This window comes from Rhamphochromis sp. 'chilingali' (genome assembly GCF_963969265.1).
Source record: "Rhamphochromis sp. 'chilingali' genome assembly, chromosome: 19".
Lineage (NCBI taxonomy): Eukaryota > Metazoa > Chordata > Actinopteri > Cichliformes > Cichlidae > Rhamphochromis > Rhamphochromis sp. 'chilingali'.
The window spans coordinates 14,885,751-14,905,540 of NC_137946.1; the positions used below are offsets into that span (position 1 = coordinate 14,885,751).

The 19,790-nt window shown below is 41.1% G+C and overlaps 1 long non-coding RNA gene across 1 annotated transcript; it reads right to left on the reverse strand.

Annotated features, from left to right (window-relative positions):
* Positions 1-208: 208 nt before the first annotated feature.
* LOC308386848 lies at positions 209-17,498 on the reverse strand. Its single transcript, XR_013969858.1, has 3 exons — positions 17,337-17,498; positions 1,299-1,441; positions 209-1,097 (listed from the first exon to the last, which is right to left on the reverse strand). It is a non-coding gene; the product is annotated as an uncharacterized lncRNA (long non-coding RNA).
* Positions 17,499-19,790: the final 2,292 nt, after the last annotated feature.

Consider the following 19,790-nt stretch of genomic DNA (forward strand, 5'->3'; position numbering starts at 1 on the left):
AGCAAAAATGGCGATGATAGATTGGTTGTTGTTTTCTTAATTTATACATGCACTTACCAGCAATAACATATAGAAGGTGTAGGATTAAAAGTATTAACGTCTGTAGTTACAAATTATTCTGCCCTGTCCATAATATGAATCCTTGTGTGGATCATGCTGAAATTTAAAAAGCTGAATTTCATGAAGTCGAGCAGACATGCAGCTGGGTGAATGAAAGAACCCATTAGATTTGAGCACAGATTACTTTCTGTAATAAAGGATATTTATTACGCCTTGGTTAAACTACAAGCTCTGTCCCTCTTTTCTTTCTTTCTTTTCGATTTTTAGTCTTGTTTGCATCTATTTTCCTTTTTAAAAGCAGTGTTGTATTAGCATCCTGTGTAATGAATCTTTATCTTCCAGAAATACAACTTGCAGCCATTAAGTTAAGAGTTCAACATTTTGGCATATATACTTAAATGAACATTTGTGATACCTCTCTAATGTTTATGTGTAGTAAAAATAAAGTTAGAACCTGCAGCCAAATGTTTTTTTTTCTAATGTACAATGATCCGATTTGAGGGAAGAAACTGGCTGGAGAAAGCTGGCCGAAAGACAACACAACAACACCCACCTAACAGCAACAGATTTTCATATTTAACAAATTAGATGTTATTTATTCATTAGTCAGCTGTAAGATACTGCTAGATGAAGTTTGTTACCGTTGGACAAACCAGGCTAGGTGCTATTTGGAGTCTTTTGTTATGCTAAGCTAACAGACTGCTAAGTCAAACTCCATAGTTAGCACACAGACATGAGTGGTGTCAATCTTCACATCTAGCTCTTCAGATAAAAGCAAATGAGGATATTCCCCAAATGTCCAACGAATCCTTCAAGTATTTGCTCATATTTGCTCACTACCCTACCTTCTTTGACAGCCCTCAGAGAAACAAACACCTCGTAAGATCCCTCTTCCTTAGCCTGTTACACATGGATGACTTTAGCAGACACATTGTTCTTGGACACTGTCACTGTGGCTCTCCATAGGCTCTGCCTCCACAGCACTGTTCCCAGTGGACATGATCCCTGTGGACGTCTCACTCTGTCAGCTGCTGTGTCTGAAGAAAGGAAAAAGGAGGAAGCACAGTTTGAAGTAGCTATTGGGTTTGAACATTACTGCTACGGCTGTTTCTCTGTTGCAAGGGTTTAAACCTCACTGACACATATTCACTATTTGTGAATATTTGGGTAGAATAATACACTAGCACAGACAGCATGCACACACCATTTGCATTACCAGTAAAGTCAGTTGCACTGACCATGAGGACTGTGTGGATGGTCTCTCTCAGGGCCTGATAACCCAGCTCACCATGGCAACACTTCCCACTGCGCAGGCCCTGCAGCTGCATTAGTCTTCTGCACACAGCATGCAAACCAGGTCTCCAGTATTCCTAAAGAGACCCTAAAGAATACATACACCCACAAACACATCTTTTTCACAAGTATGTATGCACATACATAATTAGAACAAAAACAGCTGGCCACGGTGACATTTAGTTTTCTCAAAACTCCATACTTATCTCTGCTGTTGGCAGGTATTATGAGCGGGAGTTATTTCTGTGGAATTAATTTCAGAGTGAAGGTTTTTTTCAAACAATAGGAATTCTTTTAAAGAGCTTTAGTTTTCAATCTTGTGATTCTCATGAATTTATCTTGTCAAAGATGAAGGATAAAGAGTTGAATCAGTGCTTTGTACTTTGTTCAAAGTGCTTGGGGTCTTTGGTCAGTGACACTGAACAAGCAGCTGCCTACAAGTCATACTACTGCCTCTGCAGTTCAGACCAGAGGGGCCACCTGCTGCTCTCTGGCCAGAAAATCATTAAAAATCCGTTACCTTTTCTCTAAAAATGTAACATTACGAATAAAGTCACCTTTAAGGTATTTGGCCTTGATTCTGCTTATTATTGTGGCATACTATGCGGTGGCAATATCTTAAAAATCTCATTTTTAAGCCTATACCAGCTCAATTATGTGCTATATCTTCTGTGGCTATAGATGTGTGTGCTCAGCAGTTCTTACACTCTTCTTCCATACATGAACTAAAATACGCACTACAGTATCTGCATGCACCAGTCTGGCTTTTTAACAGCAAGCTACTTCACTTTTCTTTCATAGCATTAATCAGTAATGTCATTGCAAGTATATGTTTGTGGCCTTTATAGGTAGAATTACAAAATGAGCACTATCTACTGGGTTTTGTCATATAAATGTATTGTTATAATGGCGCCTAAGCTGTTCAGAATCACACGGAGAACAACCTGGAGAGCAGAGCACATTGCACCGACATGAAGGCTTTGTAACATTTTGTGCAGCAAATGGCTCACAACATGTGCTCCTGACTTAAAGTCTATAATTTGGATCAAAGATATTTCACTTCTTTTTCCAAAGGAGATATTTTAGCAGTGAAAAAAAGGGGTAAAAAATACCAAAAATACATCTTGGGATCAAATTCTGAGTAAAAATGTGCAGTATTGTGCAAAGGTTTTAGGTGATCAAGATGCTTAGACTCTGCCAGTACAGTCAGGGAGAAATCTGATTGATCACAAATGAATTCTGCTGCATGAATGCGCAGCAAGTCACAGAAAACTATCTTCAGCAACAAGAAGAATAAGTTGTCCTCCGAACAGATGGTATGGATCCAAATAGACCCCTTGTCTACTCAGTGGGAGGGAATAATTATGTGAAGAGGCAGAAGACAGCAAGAAACAGTAAGACAGCTTATATTAAAAAAAGGATGGTTCTCCAACAAGCTTGGAACAATCTACTCGCTAAGTACACTGAAGAAATGTGCACTTGGAGAACTAATAGTAATGATCATGTAGTTTCTCTTGATTTACTGCACTCTGATTGGAGTTAACTGGTGAATACGTAAACAGGCACCTGATATTGAAACCTAATAAAACTTAGAGTTCTTAAAACCTTGACCTAAAGCACGTACACATCTGCTATGTCTTTATTTGCAAATTTATCTTACTGTTCATGCCTCTTTAACTCTCCTTTACAGAAGAAAGGGAGTCATCAAGTAGTCATAAATGTCAGGCATGAAATCCAAAATTTTCACACTGAAAGAGTCAAAATGTCAACAGAAATTTTTCAAACAACGCCTTCAAACTAGCCACTCTCCTCCACAAATCTGTATGCTCAGCATGTTCCAGATGGAAAAAAATTTGACACATTTATAGGACTGGTGTTTGAGATTTCAACAGAAGCAACACTTTTAGCAGGACAAAGAGTTCAGCTTCTCTGCCTATTGATTAAAAGATGATGCTTTCATTCATCTCCCAAAATAATAATGCTGCCAATTCAGAGATGGCTCAGCAAAACAACACTCAGAAATAGTAAAGCGCATCTTACAATAATGCAGGAAGTAACAAATAACCAGCACAAAGAAGACCGTATATAGTGAACACTCAGAGAGCTCATGCTACCGCTGAAAACTGTATAAAACACATAATTCTGATTAACTACATGTGTGACACAGTGTCAGCTAAACTCAGCCAACCTATTTGTATGAATGCTTCTATAAAGCCTCTTTGAACTTCTTCAGATTCATTTTTTTTCTCTTGAAAACACATTGCTAATATTAGAAGCTATTCAAAGGAGACAGGCAGGGGACAAGGTCATTTCTCCAAATATATTGATCACGAGCCAAAGCTACAGTCTCTGCCAGGTGCACAGGGTTCAACAGTGATTTGAACTGGTCTGTCTGTTTCATTCTGTAACATATACAGTCACTTGAAAAATATGCGAATGTGTGCCTCAGCCAGAGTGGTGTACGCAGTCTTGTGTGCGATCAATTGCAAAAAAAAAAAAAAAGTCTGTCAATTTGTATACAGTCTTTATTGAAATACACAAAAAGTCAAAAGAGATATTCTGTGTTTACTGAATCAAGTGAATACAAAATTCCACAAATACAAATAGTGCAAAGATTACAGAACTAAGAACCACCACCGCTGTCTGATCCAAATAAGCTGATTGTACACAATGACAACTGCAAGGTAAAGAGCCTAAAGGTCACATAAGGGTCAAAGTATAACTTTAGTAAGTAAAATTTATTTATATAGCACATTTCACAGATAAAAATCACAAAGTGCTTTACAATAAGATCAGACATACAAGTTTAAATTAATTAAAAGCCCGTTTGTATAAAAATGTCTTCAGCTGCTTTTTAAAGGAGTCAGTAGAGTCTAGACAGCGTAAAGACAACGGCAGAGAGTTCCACAGCCTAGGTGCCAGTGCCTGAAAAGCTCGATCCCCACGTGTTTTAAACCTAGTACGTGGGACCACCAGTAGCCTCTGACTTGAAGACCTAAGTGCTCGGGATGAAGCATGAGGTTTCAACAGGTCAGAGATATACTGGGGAGCTTCACCGTGCAGAGCTCTAAAAGTTACAACTAAAATTTTAAAATGAACCCTAAAATTTACAGGCAACCAATGAAGAGAAGCCAAAACTGGAGTAATGTGTGACCTCTTGTTTGTACCAGTTAAAAGTCTTGCCGCTGCATTCTGTACAGACTGAAGGCGATCCAGAGCTGATTTGTTGAGACACATAAAAAGACCGTTACAATAATCCAAACGAGAAGAGATAAAAGCATGAATAATCATCTCAAGTTCTGCCTTTGACACCAGTAGCCTGAGTTTAGAAATGTTTCTTAGATGATAAAAACAGTTCCGGGCAAGTTGTTTAGAGTGTTTCTCAAGAGACATCGAACTGTCAAATATAACACCTAAGTTTCTGAGACTCGACTGAAATGAAGGGTCTAAAAAACTGATATGCTGCCTAATTTCTGAGAGCATGTGATCAGGTGCAATAATCAAAGTTTCTGTTTTATCTGCATTTAACTGAAGGAAATTGTCATTTAACCATTGTTTGATTTCTGACAGACAATTATTTAAACAAGACAATTTATACAACTCAGAAGCTTTGAAAGAAAAGTACAACTGAATGTCATCAGCATAGAGATGATAAGAAATATTATTGTAACGTCTGATAATGTGGCCTAGAGGGAGTATATACAGCAAAAAGAGAACAGAACCTAAAACAGATCCTTGAGGTACCCCAGAAGACAGAACTGATGTTTCCGACAGCACATGATTTATACAGACAGTAAAGGATCTCTCAGATAGATACGACATAAACCATTTTAAAACAACACCAGTAATCCCAAACAAGTCCTTCAGCCTATTTATCATGATGCTGTGATCAACAGTATCAAAAGCAGAGCTGAGATCCAACAGAACCAGAACAGTGTAACTTTAAAGTGAACTTTAAATAAAGCTCAAATATATTCTTTTAAATATTCTAATGAATCCAGGCTTAAAGTTTGAAACTAAGTACTGATCGTGCTTTAAAGAGCTTATGAGAGACATTAAAGCATTATAGTACATTTACTGCCATTTCAACTATTTTTAACGAGCGTAAGAAACTGATCCTGGGTGATTTTGTAGACCTGCAATACCATCAATAGAATCACGACCATCAAAAAAAGACGGTCATCTGATCCCAACTTTTTTCTTTTTGAAGTCGACCAACACTCGTGTCCCTCCATTAAAATTAATTGGGCCATTTCCACACCCTGTTGGATTACACCTGAATGATGTGATTTTATGTCATCTTGAATTATCGATTCAGCAACATGTCCAGGATACAACATTAAGAAGGAAAGGTGCTTACAATAACAACGTTTAGCATAATAGCACAGTATATAAATGTACTTAATGTACTTTCATTAAGGATTCATTAAGTTGTTTTCAGTTTTAATGTCAAGCAGCTGCAAGCTGACTTATCCATTTTTCTTGCAAAAAGCCACAGTGAGCTGGAATAACATGGCTGCAGCATGGAGTGTGTAGCCTGCCTGATTAGTTGGATTTCTGCTCTTATGGTGCATCAGATGTAAATACATACATACATACATGAACAACTGCCAAGGTCCTCTTAAAGTAGCTCAGATACAAACACACGCACACACACACACACACACACACACACACACACTGAGCCCCTGGTTTGTCCCCCTGCCCACTTCCTCTGCAGCCTATGGTGTTTCCGCTGGGGTGAGACAGTGCCAGCTCCCTCCCTCTGCTTCCCAGTGGGGTCCTGCCTCCCGGCATCTGTCAGGGCAGCTGTCTCTCCTCTCCACTCTGCACTGCACCACACTATGCCAGGCCTCCACACAGGATCGTGAGCCACACATGCACGCTAGCATTAAAACACATCAAAACACGATGGGACGTGTCTTCATAGTTTTTAAACAAAAAGGTTTTCACGAATGGTTTAATCAGGTGATGCAGACCACCGAATTGCTCCGACGGCAAAAGACCGCAGTCAAATGAAACACATATGTGAAAGCGAGGGCTCATTAAATCTTTCTCATGTATATTTGGTGTTTCTTAAAAATATAAACAGCCCCCAGTGATAGCAGAGTACGCTTATACATCCATCTTCGTAAACTGAGTCTGTCCTGTCTGTTCCAAGCCCTCTACAAGCATTTGTTTAACGGCCGGTTTTTAAAAAATGAATATGAAATCAAGTTCAGTTCTTTTTTTGTTTTTTTGTGGAAGCCTGCAAACACTGTCTGGCTTTATATTATTTTATTTGTTAGTCATATGAACAAACCCGGAAAGGGATTTGCGACATAACAGCCAAACACAGGGAGAAGAGAAAAAAAACACAGAGAGCAGAGATGAAAGAAGGAGGGGTAGCTCAGGTCCAGGTGTGCCAGAAGCTTCAGGAAATAAACATACAGACACTGAGCTACACAGGTGCTGAAAAATGACCCTTTTCCTTGTGAGGCACAGCAACCCAGGGAAGTGTGCATATGTGTGTGTGTGTGTGTGTGTGTGTGTGTGTGTGTGTCTGGGTATGCGTTGGGGGGAATGAGGTATAGCCGAAACTGAAACCGGATAAAGAGGACAGTGGACCGAAGAAGGTTACCCATGACTCTAGTTCTGACTGCAAGGCTAGAAGAAGTCTGGCATCAACAACCTCCTCCCATCTCTGCTGGTAAATACAAAACACACAAAACTCCCTTCGCTCCCATACAACATACACACTGTGCACTCTTACAGGTAGTACACACACACACACAATGCATGTGCATTTACAGACGAAAAACACCGTCTCTGCTCCACCCCCTCCCCTTGGGGTAGAGGTCCATCCAACACAGATGTAGCCCTGATTAATTGGGCGCAACGCAGGGAAGTGGGTCTGGAAACTACCTGGCAATTTCCTGCAGCCTATCCTCCCCCACCACCTTCTCTCCCCAAAACACCCCCTCTCTTCCTAAAATTTGGATCACGTAAGTCAGCAGGTGGGCTGCTGGGAGGAGTGTCTGCCGTGTGGCGTTGATATTCTGCCTGCGTCCAGCTCGCTGGGCGCCCTACATTGCAGGCACTCCCTCTGGCAATGCTTGCCTTGGCTCTGGGCTGAGTGCTGGAAATGCTGAGAGTCTGACAGACTCCATGGGCGCACATACAGGTACACACACACACACACACACAGACATGCAGAGAATGGACCACTCTCCACTGGCGAACAAAGCACATCATAGAAAGAGTGAAAAAGGGAGCACCAAAGGGAAAGAAATGGCAAAATAGCGCAGAGGATGGACAAACAGAATTTACCACACACTTTTTCAGAGAAGCATGTGGATTACCCCAGCGAAACACAGGGAGGCTTTTTAATGAAAGCACAGGAAGGGGGCAGCAGCTGGTGGCATGTGTTTGAGCCGGGAGGATAAGACCCTTGCGCCAGCTCCCCCTTCCTCTCTTGCTTTCCTCATCTCCTAACGCCTCCTTCATCCTATAACCCCCCCTCATACACACACACGCACATCCAGTAGAAAATGAAGTCCTTTGTCCGCTTCACCACTGCCTGTCCTGGAGTTGGGCCTGAGCTGTGGGGGCCTGCTGGTCAGCCAGCACCAGAACCAGAGGAGAACCAAGTTGAGCCCCTCACAGTGCTGGATACAGTCTGTCTCCACAGACCAACACAAGTCCCCAGTTACCCGGTGTTGGGAGAGGAAAATACAGAGAGAGACATCAACAGAATGGTTGGACAATGCCAATAACAAAGATGGACAGCAGAAAAGCATGGTCAAAAGTGTGGCCAAAATGACAAGGAAAACAGGATATTTTTCACAAAGTCACGCAGTGACAAGATGTCTCAGTTCTTTTTTTTTTCTTTTTTAAATAAACAGATAAAGTGCTTGAGGATGGGGAAAAAATTATTGGGAAATTATTCAAAAATAAAGAGAATTGAAAGGAAACACAAAAACATAGATATTACAAATATTCAAACAGTGAAACAGAAAATTGTAGTTGAGTTAAGTATGTCAGAGTTAAAGTAAGAACAAATATGTAACAAACAAATGTTTCAAACCCTTGGGGTAGTTGTTAAAATAATAAAAGTGAATAAAAGTGAAGTGCATGGTACAGAATTTATCCAGAACTGCTTGTGATGAAGGACTTGTACATTTATGTGTAGTTAAGTCACTGAATGAATAGTGACATTCAGCAGTTATTGCCTTATTTATTTCTTTTAGTTGTAGTTATCAGTAGAAGTACACAACAGTGGAATGTATGTATGCATGCATTTAGTCAACTTTTTGTTAAGTCTTGTTTTTTCAGCTCTGTTAAATTACTTTATTTTGTATTAATTCATACCTTTTTTAAAGCTTTTTTTTTAAATATTCTTTTTTTTGCCTGTGCTGAGGGGTCTGTTGGCTGAGAAGATGCCCTCTTAAGAGAAGAAGTTGGGCCTTTCAACACTACTCAAAACAGGAAGTGTTAACTGGGACATGCCAAATGTTGCTACACGACTGAGGGTAGTGGGGTAACTTGTATACCTTAAATTATGTTGCTCATTTTCTTTGACTTTTAAGTTACATATTTTCTTATTTTCTTGTATTTTATAGCTTTAAAGTTGTAAAGTAAGTATTTAACAGATAAACGTGATTAGTTGTAATTTGTTATCTACTTCAGTCTGATTCAAGCTTCTCTTTGACTCTTGTTTGTCTGGTCTGTTGTTAGTTTTGTTTGAGCAGTTTATGATGAAACTTTTGTTTCCTGTGTTGCCATGACAACTTGAGTTTAGTTCTGTTTAGGGATGGGAACTGATACGAATTTAGTGATGGATATCAAATTGATATCACTTACCGATTTGATTCAATATCGATTCTCTTATCGATTTTCATTATGTTCTAACTGCCTCTTTTTTGAGAGTGGTCACCATCACTAAGCAGCATATCAGTGACATTATATTCATGCAAATTAACTTCATGCTGTGGGTGAAATGTTTGTCCGTCTTTGAGGTATTTTCCCTGCTTTGTTGTGATCAGTGTTGGAGTCGTTACTCAACAAAAACAATTATTACACATGTCACTTTTACTTTCATGCTACTCTGTGAAGTAGCTGAAAGACATCAATATAACCCAAAGCTACTGCCACACACACCAACATAATTCCCTATCCTAATGAGGACACACAAATAATTTTTCTCTTAGTATTTAGGTATGAACACAAAGCAAAAATGAAAATCAGCACAGAGACATATTAAAGCGATGCCCACAGTGATTCTACTGTAGAAACATGAACAGGTAGAAACAGAGGCAGCAGCCTGTCTGTTCAGCAGGCTGGGCTGGGGTCAGCATTCACTCATCTTTAACATCATTCTGGGTTCTTAGGTTGCTTAGCATTAGCATGCTGTCTGTGCAGATGCTTACAAGGAGCTGAAGTTGTGTTAGCAGCAGAATACAGCTGTTTCTGTCTTGCATGCAGTTTCCATCACGCTCTTCTCCTTTTGTGCAATAAAAATAAAGGTTATGCCCATATCCACGCTGTAGACTGAAGACCTCCTCCTTCCACACACAACTGAAATCAGCTGATTGGAGCCCAAGTGCAAGTGGAACTGGTAAGTGGGATCGTTGTATATTTTTTCATGAAAAAAACTTAGTAATCTGTAAAGATATTAGTGTGTGCAAGTGTATTAAAACTAGAGATGGACCGATCCGATATTACGTATCGGTATCAGTCAGATACTGACCTAAATTACTGGATCGGATATCAGAGAGAAATAAAAAATGTAATCGATCCATTAAATATCAAACAAGCACCTCACGAAACTTGCATAACTCGGCTCATAACCGAGCAGTATGCACCACGTGATAGAGCGGCTGTGGCGTGTGAGACCTGTCGGTGGTCTGGTTGAGTATTTGTAGCCCTGCTACCAAACTGGCATTTCATCTCCGAGGAAGTGATCCCATAGAGAAGTAAAGCAAGTGTGTAAGTTCATCTCTGAATGTTTGTAAAGCATTCCCGCGTTAAGCTTAACAACGATATATGGAGCGACTGCCTCTTCTCTCCCTCCCTCTCCTGCTGCTACTTCAATCGAAACTGATCAATGATCAGCTGATCGGCTTTTCTGTCGTGAGTCCATCTCTCTTGTTTGTTTATTGCCCACTTCCTGTCAGAAAGAGGAAACCAGCGGCTGAACAACAGCAGCACGTTTAAGCTTGATAAGCTGTTGTTAGAATTTATTTAATATTACTTTCTACTCAAGGATCCTTTTCTATGTAGCTGACGGCTGGTAACTGTGCAGGGGCGGATCTAGCAAAGTTTAGCCAGGGGGGCCGATAGGGCATGAACAGGGAAAAGGGGGCACAAAGACATACTTTTCTTTCTTATTCTCATTTAAAATATCTAGCGTTTAATAAATAATTATCTGAATCTTACACCCAAAGTTATAGTAACTATTAAGTCTAATATACCCTAGTAAGCTATACTACTTTTTCCTTTGGGAAGGTACCATCTCTGCAGTTCTGTTGAAGAAAGATGTTGAATCAATTTAATTATTCTTGAAAAATAATTGATTTCTGTGCATTTTGTTTTCACACTGCATCAAATTAAAGTTGATTACGTCGATTAAGCATCATGAGGTGGGGGGTGGTTCCCCTTTTTTTTTTTTTTACTGGGAGTTTGCAACCCTATTAGTTAGGTTGCTTAATATTTCTGCTAAGTACTCTTTAAAATACCAGAATTGGGAGGGTGGAGTAGGTAGGTTTAAGTTTATTAGATTGATCTGTATTGCTGAACTATGAAATATTTTGGGTGCAGTGTATTTTTTGCATACAGGTATAAAATAATAGCTTTAGTGTTTTGTTTTGTTTTTTAAAGTTGAGTATAAACTTATACAAAATGCAGCAAGATATTTAAAAAACAGTTTTATTGATTAAAATAAACTTGAACTATATCGGATTCATATCGGTATCAGCCGATATCCAAATTTATGATATCGGTATCGGACATAAAACAGTGGTATCGTGCCATCTCTAATTAAAACATGGGTGTATATTGAGGTTTGAGCCTACTTCAACTGCAGTCTTTAATACTTGGTTCATGGATTAAATTTTAAGGCCCAAGGTGGTCACTTGCTAAAACATTTTTTAGTGTTTGTAGGTTCAGTACATCGGGCTCTGAATTAACCTTTTTTCCACATTGTAACATTCATTGCTTGTCTTAGTCTTGGCTTATTTATTTTTTCTCACTTTTAATCTGGTCTTCAGTGCCTTTTACTACCATTATAGAAACTATTGTTCATATTGTATTTTCAGTTTGTTTATGCCTGACAGAGATCCCAGTAATGTCAGTATAGTTATATAAGTGCACTATGATGAAAGTCAGGGCTGGACTGACATACCGGACATTTGCCCGGTGGGCCGGAGCACTTGTGGGAATTTATTTTCTTTGTCAATATATTATATAGCCTACAGGCTGGCTTGAAGGGCCACTATACACTGGCCCTACAAGCACTGACGAAAGCCCATTGGTTCATTGTCATTATTGACAATGGATTGCCCAATCAAATTTCAAAGCTCTCCCCTCTCCTACCTTCCCTGTGTGCTCATACACCTTGTGGATGCCAGGACCAATTTTTGTCCCAGTCCAGGCCTAATGACAGTGCTTACAACATGTTAGTGATTATAGTTAGTACTGTCATTGTTCACGAGTGCCACGTTTGCTTCTTTATTCTGGATGCACATCTGCACACATATTTGCAGTAACTACTTCTTGAGATATTATTCCAGTAACAATGCATTTTTCCTGTCTACAGTTACAGTCCAAGTTTTCAGTTCTTCAGACACAGCTAGTGTTATTTGCATTAGGCTACTTCTACAGTGTTATGTGCCTTCAGTAAGAGTAGATCTTAAAAATACTACTTATTAGAAAAAGACTGAGTAGATAAAAGATCTTGTTAGTTTTTCATAAATGGATCTGCATGACCTTGTCACCCCACTGACCCACCAAATCCATGTTTGCTTCCCAACCCCTCTTATTTACCTCCTAGCATTTAATCTGCTATTGCAACACATTCAGGAATCATTTTGGACAAGCAGGCCACAACTTTTCTCTCACTCATTGTTCCCTCAAAGCTTGCAAGGTTCTTGCCGCTCACTGCATTTAAAGAATATCTTATTTGACCCATACTGACATTGTTTTTGTTGTATTGGGGCTATTGAAACTTACCTTTCTGCAGGTAACCAGTCTGTTCATTTGCTTGCTCAAGGTGTCTATGAGTGTGCATGCTGAGGTCTTGTATTGATTTCAAACAAACAGCTGCTGCTTTTTCTTTTCTGGTAATGTAAGAGTTCTAGTGCAACAGAGAGGATCATTCCCCAGAAATAAACATGAACTGTGTACTGGATATTAGTTGTTTGTTCAGAACAGCAAAAGACACAATGGTTAAAGCTTAGCCGAATGGGCTATTGTTGTGTTAAAATAAGCGCCCTTTAAAAACTGAAACGCAAAAATTTACAACAATTAGCCACAACTCTAACCCATCAGGACACAGAAAGCCAGTGGTGGTGCCTGGGACTTTAAGAGGTTGGGAGATTTCATTGCTGTGTTCCTTTAGCTGTCCCTGAGCAGTATGGTGGCACACACTAGGGATGTTCTTGATTTGCAGCAGTCTTTAAAGTGGCTGGTATGTCAACATCACATTCACATGAATGCCTGAAAGAACTTAACCTAGTGGTGAGAGGTGTCGAGGTTAGTGGTCTCAGGAGCTCAGCTCTGCTTTTTTGCAGATGATGTGATCCTGTTTGATTGATCATGATGACCTCCAGTTCTTATGCACCTGAGTTTGAAGCAGTGTGAGCTTCAGATGGGGAGAGGAGCTTGGTCATTCAGGAGGGTCTCAGAATAGAGCCTTTGTCCTCAACAGCAAAAGGATCCATTTGAGGTAGTTTGGGCATCTGAACCAAATTCCGCTTGGTGAGGTGTTTCAGGAATGTCCACATGGGGAAAGACCATGGAATAACCAAGAAACAGTGGACAAATTGTGTCTCTCAGCTGGCTTGGGGACACCTCTATGTCCATTCATAAGAGTTTGTGGAGATTGTTGAGGAGAGGGAAGTCTGGGTGTCTTCACTTAAACTGGTCACCTAGATGGTGCTAAATGGATGCATCCAAGATTTCCCAGAGTATTACTTTATTTAGAAAATGTGCATAGTTTTTACATGGAAACTGTATATCAAACCCTTTACTTAAATAAAAAAAAAATGGACTGAGAAGTGAAATCCTTGTTGATGATATAGTTCGACTACAGGGTTAGCTGCAGTAGGCGGTCTGTTTGACAGCAGAAGGGCTTGAACCTGGCTTCTCTGGTTGAAAGATTTGCTTCACAACCAACTCTGTACACTGACTCTCCTGAAAACCTATTTACAGTAATGTGCAATATAATTTAGTTCCTGTGAGCCTGGGTGAGTGTAAATATCATTACAACCCATGGAATAATTATCTCTTCGGACAGAGAGACACCCCATTGTATCTGCATTGCTACGCTATGGTGCAGTGTTTTAGACTGATTATTATACACTCAGGTTGTTTGCTGCTGTAGAAACAAAGTAAAAGCTTCATATACCTTAAATATAGAATGTGAGCGTGATAAACCACAAACCTCCAGAGATGGATGGGGTAAAAACAGGAATACAATCTTGAGTAAAATGTAACGGAATTGACAATAACAACAATAAGCATAAGTCTAGTTTATCTCTACTACACTCAAGTTGTTCACCCAAATGGTTCTTATTGAGTTTATCTGCTCTGTGTGAGGTTTATCCACAGTTACATGTAAAAACATAACGTAGGCTTCTAAATTCTAGTATTTTGTAACTTTCTATATTGTTGAGCCAGAACTATTATACCTTGCTGTGTGTTTTATGACAGTCTAAAGCCAGAGCCAATGACTGGTGATAAACAAGCCTGGCTAGTTTTTCCTCTGTCATTGCCACTAATAGCAGCATAGCCCGTCCTCATTAGGCAATTTTCAAGCGACTTGAATTCATTCTTTCTTTGCACATTGACACCTCATCCTCCATCCATCTAATGAACCATACACTGGTCTAAGGAGGATGGACTGATCACCACCAATGATCATGTGTCTGTGACATCCTTTTTTTTTTTGCAGCTACACATATTGGACTGGTCACATTTCCAAGGGGGGAAAAAATCTGGCTGAATTGGTCCTGTGACTCAGGTGGTGAGGGTGCCCCCTAGAGACAGGGAAAGTCAGTACTGCTCTTGGATGATGCCGATGGACCACAGGTTTTGTTTTGGGATTTTTTCATGGCTCTTAAGGTCTTTTTGAGCAGGATGCTGACTGAAAGTGCACTGAATCCTTGTTCTCCTGTGTATTCGAATATGGCAGGCAACAGCCTCCACACATGGCAAAACACCAGCCCGAGAGCCATTTCCTAGCAACGTAGGTCTTCTGCCCCAGGAGGAATCTGGAGGCCTCTGCTGTAGTTGTACCATGCATTTCCTGGAGGGCAATCGGCTTTTCCCTCATCTCTTCACTGACTCCCTCACTCCTGGCCTATGTCTTTGTGTTTGTCTTGTGAATATTCTTCATTTTAACAATTTTTTTTGATAGTTTCTCGTAAATAGCTTTGGAAAAGGGAAATATTAACAAAAAGCAAAGCTAAGAGCATAACTAATACAAAGCCCAGGCTTTTCTGACCTAAAATCTCTTATTTTTGATCACAGGTGGCTGTTCTTGTCAACATTGCCTCACTTTTTAATTGTTTTTTAACCTGTACCTATACGTTACTTTTGACTAGCACTTAATTAAATCCATTTCAGGTCAAAGGTAAGTAAGAACCTGGGGACAGCATCGACCTCAGAACCAGTGGGCTTTATTTGAAGTCTGTACCAAAAAACACAAACACTAGAGTAGAGCTCAGAACAGCAACCGTAAACGTCCCCCTGTGGCCTGTACACATGGCAAAGGTGTACACTGCATAGGAATATTATATCACGAACTATTTATTAAATTGGGTAAAGATGACATTTACAATAAATCTTGACAAAATAAATAATCTTGCAATACCTTAGCCAATTACCAGAGATTACTCAGATTTAATGTATAAAACAGTGTTATGTATCCTGCCAAAAGTGAAGTTTCCCATGACCTTGCATGACCTTTTATATTCTGCTCTAAGAAGCAAACCGAAAAAACAGAACAAACTCCGCTGAGCTTTGGTGTGACAGAAGGTACTCAGTGAAAACAGCCTCTGCATGCAACTGCTAACATGCGTGTACTTTTCCTCTCCGTGCTAGTCTCCTTCTTCCCAGCTCCATCACCACAAACCACCGTTCCCACAGTATTCCCATGACTCTCTGCTGCTCCCCCTCTCTTCCCGCGAAGGGCCCAGACTTCACCAAAAGGCAGGAGGACTGCGTTGGCGAGCAGCAAGCTGCTCTAGCCCACCTTCCTCACATCTGAGAACCTCTGTGAAATCCTAATCCCCAGAGCAGGGTGAAGCGCAGGCCCAGCTTGCCTGACCTCTCTGGTTGCCATGGATACAGTGCACTATAAATAAAACAGAGGGGGCTTTTTTTTCAAGCAGTTTGGCAGGGCTGTGTGGCCTGCTCACTGGTGGGGCTTATTTTCTCTCTCCCTCCCTCGTTCTGTCTCTCTTCTCTCTCATTCTACTCCCCCCTTTCACTTACTCTCTCAATCACCGAGCGCCTGTCCTTTCTCTCTGTCTTGCGCTTCCTCCCTCTCTGTGTCTCTGCGGCTCATTCAGCACTTTCATACCTGTATTCAATGAATCCTTTGCAAAACACTTCAGCACTTTAAACGTGTCATTGTTCAAAGTAAAAGCGCAGGCAGGCTACTCATTTGGCTGGTAGCTGTTTACATCTGGCAAGTAAACACATGCACAGACCAAGTTGGCAAAAGGAAGACCTATTTTCTTCGTGGTGGCAGAGAGGCAACAAGAGACAAGGGAGGCTGAGTGTGCTCCGCACCGATTCAGGACTGCGCTGCAGATTTTTGTCTGGCAAGGCGAATCTCGGGAGGCTGGAAAATAATTTGGTCATGGCTGTGGGAGGCTGTTGGGAGTGGGAGGGATGCGGGTGATGTGGAGGAGAAGGTTTGAGGGGTGACTGGTTGGTGGGAGGAGGAGGGGGTAGGGTTTTGACCGTCTCGCTGTGGTGAAAACATGCTTGACACTTCATTCCTTTCCAGTTAATGTGGAGCGTACTGCAGGATGTTAACCCTCTGCCTGCCTTTTGGTACTTGGTCTCCACTGTTGCACAATACCCGGTCCTCCCCAACACTTCCTGCTTTACAGCAGCCCAGGGCTTGAACATTCCTATGAAAGAAAGTGCTGCGTACCTCGGGAAGGACAGTTACGGTGTCTACATTAGCCGAAAGCGTGGTACTGAGAGACAACACAGACCTGCTGTACTGCATTGAAGTAGCTGTCACGGCTATTTGAAAATTTGACCACTTACACGCCAGATACTCTTAGGGAGAATTTTAAAGAGCAAGCCGCATTTCTTGGACCATCTGCTTCATGTGAATTACACAAAAAGACAAGACCAGGAAACATCCACAATGTTGCCTGGGAGACAGAGGTCACATGAGACTATGACTCACCGAAACCCAGAACTACCTAGAAACCAATGACCCTTGCATCATGGTGGTCTTTACAGTTTGGCAACATGCAGAAGGTTTAGTGTCGTGTCAGTGCATGAATAACATGTGAGACGCTGCCCCTTGGCCACCGACAAATATACAGTTCAACTTTCAGAATCAGATACCTCAAAGGGAATCAACTTCACTGCCACTCACTATTCTTCACACACACACACACACACACACACACACACACACACACACACACACACACATGCATGCATATACACTGCATTGTGTGGTTAGCAACCTGTATCCCTGCCATGGTTCTAAAGCTGGTGTGTGAGTTTGTGTGTGTGTGTGTGTTCGTGCAGACCTGGAGAGTAGGGAGTTAATGCAGGCAGGGCTGTGGCAGTCCTCCTGCCCCTCAGCCAGATTAATCATGCAGGAGAGACACAGCAGGCCCCCGTTCATTCTGCCTGGGGGTGAAGCTGTGCCCGCATGCTCTCCATATCACATGGCCCTGGCCCCCCTCTCTTCTCTCACTCTCTCTCTCTCTCTCACTACTAGGGTTGCTGTGGATGGGGCTGGTGCTGGAGGAGAGGGGGAGTTATTGGTGGTGTGGTGGAACGCCACAGCACGCAGTATAGCTTTCTTTTTTTCCTCCACATTGTTCGTTTTTTTCCCCTCTCTTTCCTCTCCTCTCTTCACTTCCCCTTGTGTGAGCGCAAAACGAGTGAGGCAGAGAAAAAAAAAAGAGAAAAGAGAGAGAGAAACAGGCGTCCATCTCTCCTGCAAGGAGACAACAACAGCTTCTTTTTTATCTCCCATCGGAGGGCCCTGACGACAGCAGTGGCCGCGCTCGGTGGATGAAGAGAAAAGTGTGTGTGCGTGTGTGTGTGTGTCTGTGGGGCCAAGGGGGGTGGGGGGCATACCAAGGGACTCGCCACAGATATCTCCTGGAAACTGCTTGACGATGTCTCTGCGCATCAGAGAACAGCCACAGCCATTGTTAGGCTCATTGAGGGACGGAGATCTATAGGCGGCATTGCACAGTTGCGTGCTTCAGCACTTTCACTGTGTTGCACAAGTACCTAGAGCGTGAACAATAGAACCTACTATGCATGCTACATGACGTGTTGTGCTGTAAATCCTAAAAGACGACCTCGGTGATGAGACCTGATTGAGGAGTACATTTGGATGTGGACTCGCAGGTCGTTTGTCAAGTTATAAAGCACTTTCCTGCAGGAGAGAACACTGTTGCCCTCTGTGTGGGCCTACGCAGATACAAGATCCACACCAGTCTAGACAGCAGTGTTTTGTTTGCAATGACTTTGCAGTGCCAGATGGGAATATTAGAGTAGCTCATCATATCATATGAAAATTATCTTACAGTCATAATCAGGAGAAAAAAATTGTTTGGTTCAAAAGACATCAGGTGAGAACAGATGCATAAGCAAAGGCCTAAGGCTATATTTTATCTGGTTTTACAAAATAGTCATGTTCTAATAAATATTAGCCCTTATCTGAATAAATGAGATGAGAGCCACAACTTAAATTTCAGTAGTCATCAGGCATAAAGACTATGTACAGAATGATCATCCGAAGGAAAAATGAGTTTCAGAAGTTTCCTTATTTTGCCCCATAATAAGGATTAAAAGGCGATTTTGTCTTACTACGTATCTGCAAAGAAAAATGAGAAGGAAACTTAGCTACTTCTTCACTACAGAAACAAGCAGATATGCTTGCCACTGCTTAGCTGAAACTGTCATTAACCTCTGCTGTGTGCATGTGTCAGCGCAACAACACAGGGGGCTTGCATGTTTATTGGTTCAGCTGTTGCATGCTTTTTGAGGGGTGGGCCATCTTTGCTGTCGCAGAGTTTTCCAAAAGATTTCCATTCAGGAATTCATGCTCATCTCCTAAAATATCCCAGACGGATGCAAAAATCATTCTACAAACACAATGACATGAAATGCATTTGCCAATGGGTGACCAAGACAAGGTAAATCAAATATTCTTTAAATACATATAAAGAATATTTTTTTACTTTAATATTGTCACTTTTTCATACTATCTTAATTACCTATGCTTATCTAATGAAATCATTCTCTACACCAACATTTTCTTATCTTCTGTCGATTACTGTATTGCTGTTCTTAGATTAAGTGATTAAAAGACCAAGCAGTGTTTACGGCAGAGTGAATGCAGTCTTCCTACATTATCCATTTTTGTAACGGTTTTAAATTCAAGTTAATAAAACCCACAGCATACACACACACCTACTATCTGAAGTCATCACAATCATTAAGGCAGAAGCTGGTCTCTCCAAGGTGTTCATGGATCTGAGGCACATCTGGTTCCAGGTGAAAAACTCTGACGTATTCAGTGTAATTAATACAATAGCTTGTAATGAAACTTGTTAAAATGGTGCCAGTGTGTGCTTGTGTTTGAAAGGAGTCTCGATCAATCAGCAGCGTCATGACACTCTTACACTGTGTCTTTTGTAGAGTATAGAGCTAGCGCTGAGTCATGGGCTCTGCTTTGTAGACCTGTGCATGCATGTTGCTGCCTATCCAGACATTACAAAAACATCCATTCTGTCACCCCAAACTTGCGTGCCATTTTACTTCCATCTCATGTGCTCCTGTGACTCCTGCCTTAAAATCCAGTACCAGACTTTTTTCTGCTGGACAAAACACAGACAAAGACCACTTCCTGTCTAAATGTTGTTAATTATGGCACTGTAGGGCATCAGAGGGCCATTTGCAACTCACCATTAATAAGTGAGTGGTGCATTAACTTTAAAGGTGCTGGAGTGTTGCTGTTA